Source organism: Oncorhynchus mykiss, chromosome 16, assembly GCF_057628025.1.
Source record: "Oncorhynchus mykiss isolate SJ-2025 chromosome 16, ASM5762802v1, whole genome shotgun sequence".
NCBI lineage: Eukaryota > Metazoa > Chordata > Actinopteri > Salmoniformes > Salmonidae > Oncorhynchus > Oncorhynchus mykiss.
In genome coordinates, this window is record NC_143037.1 from 39,796,489 (window position 1) to 39,809,368 (window position 12,880).

Consider the following 12,880-nt stretch of genomic DNA (forward strand, 5'->3'; position numbering starts at 1 on the left):
GGTGAGAAACCTTGTTAAACCCTAAAAGAAAAAGAAAAACTCGATTGCATTGAAAATAACCATTAAGTCATTCAGGTCGCAGACTCCCCTATAGGCATGGTTTGAAACCCCCTCCTGACAACTTTTTAGCGCCTGCATGTCATGCACCTTTGTAAAATCCAGTTGAAAAATAAATGACTTAAGGTAACGTAAATGACACCTAGTTAACCTCTCTGATCTCCCAAACCCGGATCCGGTATCGTGACTACAGCCTCAAGCTCATTACCATAACGCAACGTTAACTATTCATGAAAATCGCAAATGAAATGAAATAAATATGCCATCTCGCAAGCTTAGCCTTTTGTAAACAACACTGTCATCTCAGATTTTCAAAATATGCTTCTCAACCATAGGAAAACAATAATTTGTGTAACAGTAGCTAGCAAACAAAGGATTTAGCGTTAGCATTAGCGTTAGCATCCAGCACGCAACATTTCAACAAAAACATAAAAGCCTTCAAATAAAATAATTTACCTTTGAAGAACTTCTGATGTTTTCAATGAGGATACGCTCAGTTGGATAGCAGATGCTCAGTTTTTCCAAAAAGATTCTTTGTGTATTAGAAATAGCTCCGTTTTATACATCACATTTGGCTACCAAAAAAAACCCGAAAATTCAGTCCTCAAAACGCAAACTTTTTTCCAAATTAACTCCATAATATCGACTGAAAACATGGCAAACGTTGTTTAGAATCAATCATCAAGGTGTTTTTCACATATCTCTTCATTGATACATCGTTCTTGGACACATGCTTTCTCCCCTGAATCAAATGGTAAAGTACAAGCAGCTGGCAATTGCGCACCGAATTCCACGCAGGACACCAGGCGGACACTTGGAAAATGTAGTCTCTTATGGTCAATCTTCCAATGATATGCCTACAAATACGTCACAATGCTGCTAAGACCTTGGGCGAACGACAGAAAGTGTAGGCTCATTCCTTGCGCAATCACAGCCATATAAGGAGACAATGGAAAACAGAGCTTCAGAAATTCTGCTAATTCCTGGTTGATGCATCATCTTGGTTTCGCCTGTAGAATGAGTTCTGGGGCACTTACAGACAAAATCTTTGCAGATTCTGAAACTTCAGAGTGTTTTCTTTCCAAAACTGTCAAGAATATGCATAGTCGAGCATCTTTTCGTGACAAAATATCGCGCTTAAAACGGGAATATTTTTTATCCAAAAATGAAATAGCGCCCCTAGAGATCTAACAGGCTAATAACATCAGCTGAAATGCACCCAAAACGTCCTCTGGTCCGGAAAAGTTGCACATCAAAACTTCAAAATTACATATTATATGTCGACTAAACAGGTCAAACTAAGTGCAGAAGCAAGCTTTATGATGTTTTAGACACACAAAACAAACTTCAATTCAATCGGCCATCGTCTGCCCCTCTCTTGAGTGCTGGAACAAAGGAATGGCTGGGACCAATTCGCGCCCCTACGCACAGCCTATTTTCTCGTGGAACGCACTAATTTCACTCCCATAGGGTCAATTCTCGCGGGATTTGAACGATTCAAAGCTCTACTCAAAGAGGACATCTAGCGGAAGAGATAGAAAGTCTCCCCAGAATCATAACTGGTTGGGAAGGGTGGGGGCCATGACGTCAAAGTTGCTCCAACTTTCATGGCCACAAAAACTAGTTTGGAAGAATGCCTGAGTTCTACTATACTTACAGACATAATTCCAACGGTTATAGAATCTTTAGAGTGTTTTCTATCCAATAATAATTTTTATTTGCATATATTAGCAATTGTTGACAGATTTTTTTTTCAGTTTACTAGGGGTACCCAATCTCTCCAAAGGGGGCATATGTCTGCCATATCCTAAACAGGTTTTAAATCAATGACTGGACTTTTTAATTTGTAAAAACAAATGACTATTGAAAGTGCAAGTCAGTATCGTGCATAGTTGTTCTGGTCTCTGTGGTGATTTTAGAGTGTTGTTCATATTTCTACTTTTAACGCATACACTTTAACCCGATACCCAGTTACTGTGCTGTAGTCAGGATGGCCGAGCGGTCTAAGGCGCTGCGTTCAGGTCGCAGTCTCCCATGGAGGCGTGGGTTCAAATCCCACTTCTGACAGTTTTTTAGTTCACACAGTGAAATAACAATTCATAATAAACACTCTCAAATGCAGACCCTATCTGAGGCATTTTTAAATTGATGTCAAATTGGCCATATTCTGAAGACACTCTTATAGTCTGCAGGGTAATCGAACTGGCCACATCTAAAGTCAAGCCACAGGTAACAGGTGAGAAACCTTGTTAAACCCTAAAAGAAAAAGAAAAAACTCAATTGCATTGAAAATAACCATTAAGTCATTCAGGTCGCAGACTCCCCTATAGGCATGGTTTGAAACCCCCTCCTGACAACTTTTTAGCGCCTGCATGTCATGCACCTTTGTAAAATCCAGTTGAAAAATAAATGACTTAATGTAACGTAAATGACACCTAGTTAATATGAGTAGTGAATAACTATCGAATTTGTAATATTCTGCAAAAACAGCTAGTTGATGAGAGGCTGAAAGAGAATTGCAAGAATCGCGCAATTTCACAGGCGGGCCCCAAACAGGCAAATAACAAAAATAATCTAGGAACGCAGAACTCGTCGGTCGTTGTCAGTGGATTGTATTGGCGGGAAGAACAAAAATATCGTCTGCAGGGTAATCAAAGTCGCCGCATCTAATGTCAAATCACAGCTGAGCTGCCTTGTTAAACCCTGAAAATAAATAATAACACGATTGCGTTGAAATGACTCATTAAGCCATTTGTAAGGATTTCCCCCATGTGGACCTGTTGTCACTCTTACCCTGATGGTTGCTGATATTTCCAGACACTTTTTCAGTCTTATCTGAGGAATTTTATCATTTATATCAGAATGGCCATATTCTGATGCCAGTTTAGCGCTCATTCAATGACGATTTACTACTCTTTCCCATTGAAGGCCATATTGAGGTTAAATCAATGACTGGACTTTTTAATTTATAAAAACAAATGACTATTGAAAGTGCAAGTCAGTATCGTGCATAGTTGTTCTGGTCTCTGTGGTGATTTTAGAGCGTTGTTCATATTTCTACTTTTACCGCATACACTTTAACCCGATACCCAGTTACTGTGCTGTAGTCAGGATGGCCGAGCGGTCTAAGGCGCTGCGTTCAGGTCGCAGTCTCCCATGGAGGCGTGGGTTCAAATCCCTCTTCTGACAGTTTTTTAGTGCCTCTCAGGAGTCATGCTGCTCAGCAGTAATAATAAGAATGATGAAATAAGAATGATGAAATAACAACTTCACACAGTGAAATAACAATTCATAATAAACACTCTCAAATGCAGACCTTCTGGAGCTGAGCAAAGATCAAGGTTAAATAAGAAAACAGCTGGACTTAATAACAAATGAATGAGGGGAACATTTTGTGTTATTGCATTATAATGAGTTACTGCATTATCTTTCAGTTGTTAAATTTCACTTTCTGTAGGCTATGCCTGTTGGCCCATTCACTCCTAACAAGCTTGTTTTCTTCTGTCAACGTTGTCGTGGCCGAGTGGTTAAGGCGATGGACTAGAAATCCATTAGGATCTTCCTGCGCAGGTTCAAATCCTGCCGACAACGAAAATGCATTTTTTTGACCCCTCCGGAGGTTGAAGTTTAGTCGTGTTTCTTATACCAATCGCATCCTCTCAGATCTCCGCAAGTACATAGGGATTAGTTGTCCATTTGGGATAGGACTGCAGGCCATCTGTCCCACTTCACACCTTTACACACCTGGTTATCCAGCCTTCTAGCTCTATAGGCCACAGTAGCATAGGTTACAGGTTTGTAGTCAAGCCACAGATTTCAGGTGAGATCCCATGATACACTCAACAATACAACAACACGATTCTCATGAATAACCATTAAGCCATTTGCTAAGATTTACCCCATTTTGACATGTGGAAACCTGTTGTCACTCTTACCCTGACGGGAAGCTCCAGACACTTTTTTGGTCCTATCTGAGGCATTTTTAAATTCATGTCAAATTGGCCATATTCTGAAGACACTCTTATAGTCTGCAGGGTAATCGAACTGGCCACATCTAAAGTCAAGCCACAGGTAACAGGTGAGAAACCTTGTTAAACCCTAAAAGAAAAAGAAAAAACTCAATTGCATTGAAAATAACCATTAAGTCATTCAGGTCGCAGACTCCCCTATAGGCATGGTTTGAAACCCCCTCCTGACAACTTTTTAGCGCCTGCATGTCATGCACCTTTGTAAAATCCAGTTGAAAAAGAAATGACTTAAGGTAACGTAAATGACACCTAGTTAATATGAGTAGTGAATAACTATCGTATTTGTAATATTCTGCAAAAACAGCTAGTTGATGAGAGGCTGAAAGAGAATTGCAAGAATCGCGCAATTTCACAGGCGGGCCCCAAACAGGCAAATAACAAAAATAATCTAGGAACGCAGAACTCGGCGGTCGTTGTCAGTGGATTGTATTGGCGGGAAGAACAAAAATATCGTCTGCAGGGTAATCAAAGTCGCCGCATCTAATGTCAAATCACAGGTGAGCTGCCTTGTTAAACCCTGAAAATAAATAATAACACGATTGCGTTGAAATGACTCATTAAGCCATTTGTAAGGATTTCCCCCATGTGGACCTGTTGTCACTCTTACCCTGATGGTTGCTGATATTTCCAGACACTTTTTCAGTCTTATCTGAGGAATTTTATCATTTATATCAGAATGGCCATATTCTGATGCCAGTTTAGCGCTCATTCAATGACGATTTACTACTCTTTCCCATTGAAGGCCATATTGAGGTTAAATCAATGACTGGACTTTTTAATTTATAAAAACAAATGACTATTGAAAGTGCAAGTCAGTATCGTGCATAGTTGTTCTGGTCTCTGTGGTGATTTTAGAGCGTTGTTCATATTTCTACTTTTACCGCATACACTTTAACCCGATACCCAGTTACTGTGCTGTAGTCAGGATGGCAGAGCGGTCTAAGGCGCTGCGTTGAGGTCGCAGTCTCCCATGGAGGCGTGGGTTCAAATCCCACTTCTGACAGTTTTTTAGTGCCTCTCAGGAGTCATGCTGCTCAGCAGTAATAATAAGAATGATGAAATGACAACTTCACACAGTGAAATAACAATTCATAATAAACACTCTCAAATGCAGACCTTCTGGAGCTGAGCAAAGATCAAGGTTAAATAAGAAAACAGCTGGACTTAATAACAAATGAATGAGGGGAACATTTTGTGTTATTGCATTATAATGAGTTACTGCATTATCTTTCAGTTGTTAAATTTCACTTTCTGTAGGCTATGCCTGTTGGCCCATTCACTCCTAACAAGCTTGTTTTCGTCTGTCAACGTTGTCGTGGCCGAGTGGTTAAGGCGATGGACTAGAAATCCATTAGGATCTTCCTGCGCAGGTTCAAATCCTGCCGACAACGAAAATGCATTTTTTTTGACCCCTCCGGAGGTTAAAGTTTAGTCGTGTTTCTTATACCAATCGCATCCTCTCAGATCTCCGCAAGTACATAGGGATTAGTTGTCCATTTGGGATAGGACTGCAGGCCATCTGTCCCACTTCACACCTTTACACACCTGGTTATCCAGCCTTCTAGCTCTATAGGCCACAGTAGCATAGGTTACAGGTTTGTAGTCAAGCCACAGATTTCAGGTGAGATCCCATGATACACTCAACAATACAACAACACGATTCTCATGAATAACCATGAAGCCATTTGCTAAGATTTCGCCCATTTTGACATTTGGAAACCTGTTGTCACTCTTACCCTGACGGGAAGCTCCAGACACATTTTTGGTCCAATCTGAGGCATTTTTAAATTGATGTCAAATTGGCCATATTCTGAAGACACTCTTATAGTCTGCAGGGTAATCGAACTGGCCACATCTAAAGTCAAGCCACAGGTAACAGGTGAGAAACCTTGTTAAACCCTAAAAGAAAAAGAAAAAACTCAATTGCATTGAAAATAACCATTAAGTCATTCAGGTCGCAGACTCCCCTATAGGCATGGTTTGAAACCCCCTCCTGACAACTTTTTAGCGCCTGCATGTCATGCACCTTTGTAAAATCCAGTTGAAAAATAAATGACTTAAGGTAACGTAAATGACACCTAGTTAATATGAGTAGTGAATAACTATCGTATTTGTAATATTCTGCAAAAACAGCTAGTTGATGAGAGGCTGAAAGAGAATTGCAAGAATCGCGCAATTTCACAGGCGGGACCCAAACAGGCAAATAACAAAAATAATCTAGGAACGCAGAACTCGTCGGTCGTTGTTAGTGGATTGTATTGGCGGGAAGAACAAAAATATCGTCTGCAGGGTAATCAAAGTCGCCGCATCTAATGTCAAGTCACAGGTGAGCTGCCTTGTTAAACCCTAAAAATAAATAATAACACGATTGCGTTGAAATGACTCATTAAGCCATTTGTAAGGATTTCCCCCATGTGGACCTGTTGTCACTCTTACCCTGATGGTTGCTGATATTTCCAGACACTTTTTCAGTCTTATCTGAGGAATTTTATCATTTATATCAGAATGGCCATATTCTGATGCCAGTTTAGCGCTCATTCAATGACGATTTACTACTCTTTCCCATTGAAGGCCATATTGAGGTTAAATCAATGACTGGACTTTTTAATTTATAAAAACAAATGACTATTGAAAGTGCAAGTCAGTATCGTGCATAGTTGTTCTGGTCTCTGTGGTGATTTTAGAGCGTTGTTCATATTTCTACTTTTACCGCATACACTTTAACCCGATACCCAGTTACTGTGCTGTAGTCAGGATGGCCGAGCGGTCTAAGGCGCTGCGTTCAGGTCGCAGTCTCCCATGGAGGCGTGGGTTCAAATCCCACTTCTGACAGTTTTTTAGTGCCTCTCAGGAGTCATGCTGCTCAGCAGTAATAATAAAAATGATGAAATAACAACTTCACACAGTGAAATAACAATTCATAATAAACACTCTCAAATGCAGACCTTCTGGAGCTGAGCAAAGATCAAGGTTAAATAAGAAAACAGCTGGACTTAATAACAAATGAATGAGGGGAACATTTTGTGTTATTGCATTATAATGAGTTACTGCATTATCTTTCAGTTGTTAAATTTCACTTTCTGTAGGCTATGCCTGTTAGCCCATTCACTCCTAACAAGCTTGTTTTCTTCTGTCAACGTTGTCGTGGCCGAGTGGTTAAGGCAATGGACTAGAAATCCATAAGGATCTTCCTGCGCAGGTTCAAATCCTGCCGACAACGAAAATGCATTTTTTTTGACCCCTCCGGAGGTTGAAGTTTAGTCGTGTTTCTTATACCAATCGCATCCTCTCAGATCTCCGCAAGTACATAGGGATTAGTTGTCCATTTGGGATAGGACTGCAGGCCATCTGTCCCACTTCACACCTTTACACACCTGGTTATCCAGCCTTCTAGCTCTATAGGCCACAGTAGCATAGGTTACAGGTTTGTAGTCAAGCCACAGATTTCAGGTGAGATCCCATGATACACTCAACAATACAACAACACGATTCTCATGAATAACCATGAAGCCATTTGCTAAGATTTCCCCCATTTTGACATGTGGAAACCTGTTGTCACTCTTACCCTGACGGGAAGCTCCAGACACATTTTTGGTCCAATCTGAGGCATTTTTAAATTGATGTCAAATTGGCCATATTCTGAAGACACTCTTATAGTCTGCAGGGTAATCGAACTGGCCACATCTAAAGTCAAGCCACAGGTAACAGGTGAGAAACCTTGTTAAACCCTAAAAGAAAAAGAAAAAACTCAATTGCATTGAAAATAACCATTAAGTCATTCAGGTCGCAGACTCCCCTATAGGCATGGTTTGAAACCCCCTCCTGACAACTTTTTAGCGCCTGCATGTCATGCACCTTTGTAAAATCCAGTTGAAAAATAAATGACTTAAGGTAACGTAAATGACACCTAGTTAATATGAGTAGTGAATAACTATCGTATTTGTAATATTCTGCAAAAACAGCTAGTTGATGAGAGGCTGAAAGAGAATTGCAAGAATCGCGCAATTTCACAGGCGGGACCCAAACAGGCAAATAACAAAAATAATCTAGGAACGCAGAACTCGTCGGTCGTTGTTAGTGGATTGTATTGGCGGGAAGAACAAAAATATCGTCTGCAGGGTAATCAAAGTCGCCGCATCTAATGTCAAGTCACAGGTGAGCTGCCTTGTTAAACCCTAAAAATAAATAATAACACGATTGCGTTGAAATGACTCATTAAGCCATTTGTAAGGATTTCCCCCATGTGGACCTGTTGTCACTCTTACCCTGATGGTTGCTGATATTTCCAGACACTTTTTCAGTCTTATCTGAGGAATTTTATCATTTATATCAGAATGGCCATATTCTGATGCCAGTTTAGCGCTCATTCAATGACGATTTACTACTCTTTCCCATTGAAGGCCATATTGAGGTTAAATCAATGACTGGACTTTTTAATTTATAAAAACAAATGACTATTGAAAGTGCAAGTCAGTATCGTGCATAGTTGTTCTGGTCTCTGTGGTGATTTTAGAGCGTTGTTCATATTTCTACTTTTACCGCATACACTTTAACCCGATACCCAGTTACTGTGCTGTAGTCAGGATGGCCGAGCGGTCTAAGGCGCTGCGTTCAGGTCGCAGTCTCCCATGGAGGCGTGGGTTCAAATCCCACTTCTGACAGTTTTTTAGTGTCTCTCAGGAGTCATGCTGCTCAGCAGTAATAATAAGAATGATGAAATAACAACTTCACACAGTGAAATAACAATTCATAATAAACACTCTCAAATGCAGACCTTCTGGAGCTGAGCAAAGATCAAGGTTAAATAAGAAAACAGCTGGACTTAATAACAAATGAATGAGGGGAACATTTTGTGTTATTGCATTATAATGAGTTACTGCATTTTCTTTCAGTTGTTAAATTTCACTTTCTGTAGGCTATGCCTGTTGGCCCATTCACTCCTAACAAGCTTGTTTTCTTCTGTCAACGTTGTCGTGGCCGAGTGGTTAAGGCAATGGACTAGAAATCCATAAGGATCTTCCTGCGCAGGTTCAAATCCTGCCGACAACGAAAATGCATTTTTTTTGACCCCTCCGGAGGTTGAAGTTTAGTCGTGTTTCTTATACCAATCGCATCCTCTCAGATCTCCGCAAGTACATAGGGATTAGTTGTCCATTTGGGATAGGACTGCAGGCCATCTGTCCCACTTCACACCTTTACACACCTGGTTATCCAGCCTTCTAGCTCTATAGGCCACAGTAGCATAGGTTACAGGTTTGTAGTCAAGCCACAGATTTCAGGTGAGATCCCATGATACACTCAACAATACAACAACACGATTCTCATGAATAACCATGAAGCCATTTGCTAAGATTTCCCCCATTTTGACATGTGGAAACCTGTTGTCACTCTTACCCTGACGGGAAGCTCCAGACACATTTTTGGTCCAATCTGAGGCATTTTTAAATTGATGTCAAATTGGCCATATTCTGAAGACACTCTTATAGTCTGCAGGGTAATCGAACTGGCCACATCTAAAGTCAAGCCACAGGTAACAGGTGAGAAACCTTGTTAAACCCTAAAAGAAAAAGAAAAAACTCAATTGCATTGAAAATAACCATTAAGTCATTCAGGTCGCAGACTCCCCTATAGGCATGGTTTGAAACCCCCTCCTGACAACTTTTTAGCGCCTGCATGTCATGCACCTTTGTAAAATCCAGTTGAAAAATAAATGACTTAAGGTAACGTAAATGACACCTAGTTAATATGAGTAGTGAATAACTATCGTATTTGTAATATTCTGCAAAAACAGCTAGTTGATGAGAGGCTGAAAGAGAATTGCAAGAATCGCGCAATTTCACAGGCGGGACCCAAACAGGCAAATAACAAAAATAATCTAGGAAAGCAGAACTCGTCGGTCGTTGTTAGTGGATTGTATTGGCGGGAAGAACAAAAATATTGTCTGCAGGGTAATCAAAGTCGCCGCATCTAATGTCAAGTCAGAGGTGAGCTGCCTTGTTAAACCCTAAAAATAAACAATAACACGATTGCGTTGAAATGACTCATTAAGCCATTTGTAAGGATTTCCCCCATGTGGACCTGTTGTCACTCTTACCCTGATGGTTGCTGATATTTCCAGACACTTTTTCAGTCTTATCTGAGGAATTTTATCATTTATATCAGAATGGCCATATTCTGATGCCAGTTTAGCGCTCATTCAATGACGATTTACTACTCTTTCCCATTGAAGGCCATATTGAGGTTAAATCAATGACTGGACTTTTTAATTTATAAAAACAAATGACTATTGAAAATGCAAGTCAGTATCGTGCATAGTTGTTCTGGTCTCTGTGGTGATTTTAGAGCGTTGTTCATATTTCTACTTTTACCGCATACACTTTAACCCGATACCCAGTTACTGTGCTGTAGTCAGGATGGCCGAGCGGTCTAAGGCGCTGCGTTCAGGTCGCAGTCTCCCATGGAGGCGTGGGTTCAAATCCCACTTCTGACAGTTTTTTAGTGCCTCTCAGGAGTCATGCTGCTCAGCAGTAATAATAAGAATGATGAAATAACAACTTCACACAGTGAAATAACAATTCATAATAAACACTCTCAAATGCAGACCTTCTGGAGCTGAGCAAAGATCAAGGTTAAATAAGAAAACAGCTGGACTTAATCACAAATGAATGAGGGGAACATTTTGTGTTATTGCATTATAATGAGTTACTGCATTATCTTTCAGTTGTTAAATTTCACTTTCTGTAGGCTATGCCTGTTGGCCCATTCACTCCTAACAAGCTTGTTTTCTTCTGTCAATGTTGTCGTGGCCGAGTGGTTAAGGCGATGGACTAGAAATCCATTAGGATCTTCCTGCGCAGGTTCAAATCCTGCCGACAACGAAAATGCATTTTTTTGACCCCTCCGGAGGTTGAAGTTTAGTCGTGTTTCTTATACCAATCGCATCCTCTCAGATCTCCGCAAGTACATAGGGATTAGTTGTCCATTTGGGATAGGACTGCAGGCCATCTATCCCACTTCACACCTTTACACACCTGGTTATCCAGCCTTCTAGCTCTATAGGCCACAGTTGCATAGGTTACAGGTTTGTAGTCAAGCCACAGATTTCAGGTGAGATCCCATGATACACTCAACAATACAACAACACGATTCTCATGAATAACCATGAAGCCATTTGCTAAGATTTCCCCCATTTTGACATGTGGAAACCTGTTGTCACTCTTACCCTGACGGGAAGCTCCAGACACTTTTTTGGTCCTATCTGAGGCATTTTTAAATTCATGTCAAATTGGCCATATTCTGAAGACACTCTTAGGCTGCAGGGTAATCGAACTGGCCACATCTAAAGTCAAGCCACAGGTAACAGGTGAGAAACCTTGTTAAACCCTAAAAGAAAAAGAAAAAACTTGATTGCATTGAAAATAACCATTAAGTCATTCAGGTCGCAGACTCCCCTATAGGCATGGTTTGAAACCCCCTCCTGACAATTTTTTAGCGCCTGCATGTCATGCACCTTTGTAAAATCCAGTTGAAAAATAAATGACTTAAGGTAACGTAAATGACACCTAGTTAATATGAGTAGTGAATAACTATCGTATTTTTAATATTCTGCAAAAACAGCTAGTTGATGAGAGGCTGAAAGAGAATTGCAAGAATCGCGCAATTTCACAGGCGGGCCCCAAACAGGCAAATAACAAAAATAATCTCGGAACGCAGAACTCGTCGGTCGTTGTCAGTGGATTGTATTGGCGGGAAGAACAAAAATATTGTCTGCAGGGTAATCAAAGTCGCCGCATCTAATGTCAAGTCACAGGTGAGCTGCCTTGTTAAACCCTAAAAATAAATAATAACACGATTGCGTTGAAATGACTCATTAAGCCATTTGTAAGGATTTCCCCAATGTGGACCTGTTGTCACTCTTACCCTGATGGTTGCTGATATTTCCAGACACTTTTTCAGTCTTATCTGAGCAATTGTATCATTTATATCAGAATGGCCATATTCTGATGCCAGTTTAGCGCTCATTCAATGACGATTTACTAGTCTTTCCCATTGAAGGCCATATTGAGGTTAAATCAATGACTGGACTTTTTAATTTATAAAAACAAATGACTATTGAAAGTGCAAGTCAGTATCGTGCATAGTTGTTCTGGTCTCTGTGGTGATTTTACAGAGTTGTTCATATTTCTACTTTTACCGCATACACTTTAACCCGATACCCAGTTACTGTGCTGTAGTCAGGATGGCCGAGCGGTCTAAGCCGCTGCGTTCAGTTCGCAGTCTCCCATGGAGGCGTGGGTTCAAATCCCACTTCTGACAGTTTTTTAGTGCCTCTCAGGAGTCATGCTGCTCAGCAGTAATAATAAGAATGATGAAATAACAACTTCACACAGTGAAATAACAATTCATAATAAACACTCTCAAATGCAGACCTTCTGGAGCTGAGCAAAGATCAAGGTTAAATAAGAAAACAGCTGGACTTAATAACAAATGAATGAGGGGAACATTTTGTGTTATTGCATTATAATGAGTTACTGCATTATCTTTCAGTTGTTAAATTTCACTTTCTGTAGGCTATGCCTGTTGGCCCATTCACTCCTAACAAGCTTGTTTTCTTCTGTCAACGTTGTCGTGGCCGAGTGGTTAAGGTGATGGACTAGAAATCCATTAGGATCTTCCTGTGCAGGTTCAAATCCTGCCGACAACGAAAATATATTTTTTTGACCCCTCCGGAGGTTGAAGTTTAGTCGTGTTTCTTATACCAATCGCATCCTCTCAGATCTCCGCAAGTACATAGG

At 40.5% G+C, this 12,880-nt stretch overlaps 1 long non-coding RNA gene and 5 other non-coding genes across 6 annotated transcripts in view; all 6 read left to right on the plus strand.

Moving 5' to 3' along the window:
* The window catches only part of LOC149976714 (uncharacterized), a 136,408-nt gene that overhangs the window by 25,786 nt on the left and 97,742 nt on the right, over positions 1-12,880 (plus strand). The window lies entirely within an intron of this gene.
* On the plus strand, positions 2,042-2,124 carry trnal-cag (transfer RNA leucine (anticodon CAG)). The gene has a single exon. It is a non-coding gene; the product is annotated as a tRNA-Leu (tRNA).
* Positions 5,006-5,088, plus strand: trnal-gag (transfer RNA leucine (anticodon GAG)). Its single transcript has one exon. It is a non-coding gene; the product is annotated as a tRNA-Leu (tRNA).
* Positions 6,835-6,917, plus strand: trnal-cag (transfer RNA leucine (anticodon CAG)). Its single transcript has one exon. It is a non-coding gene; the product is annotated as a tRNA-Leu (tRNA).
* trnal-cag (transfer RNA leucine (anticodon CAG)) lies at positions 8,664-8,746 on the plus strand. The gene has a single exon. It is a non-coding gene; the product is annotated as a tRNA-Leu (tRNA).
* On the plus strand, positions 10,493-10,575 carry trnal-cag (transfer RNA leucine (anticodon CAG)). Its single transcript has one exon. It is a non-coding gene; the product is annotated as a tRNA-Leu (tRNA).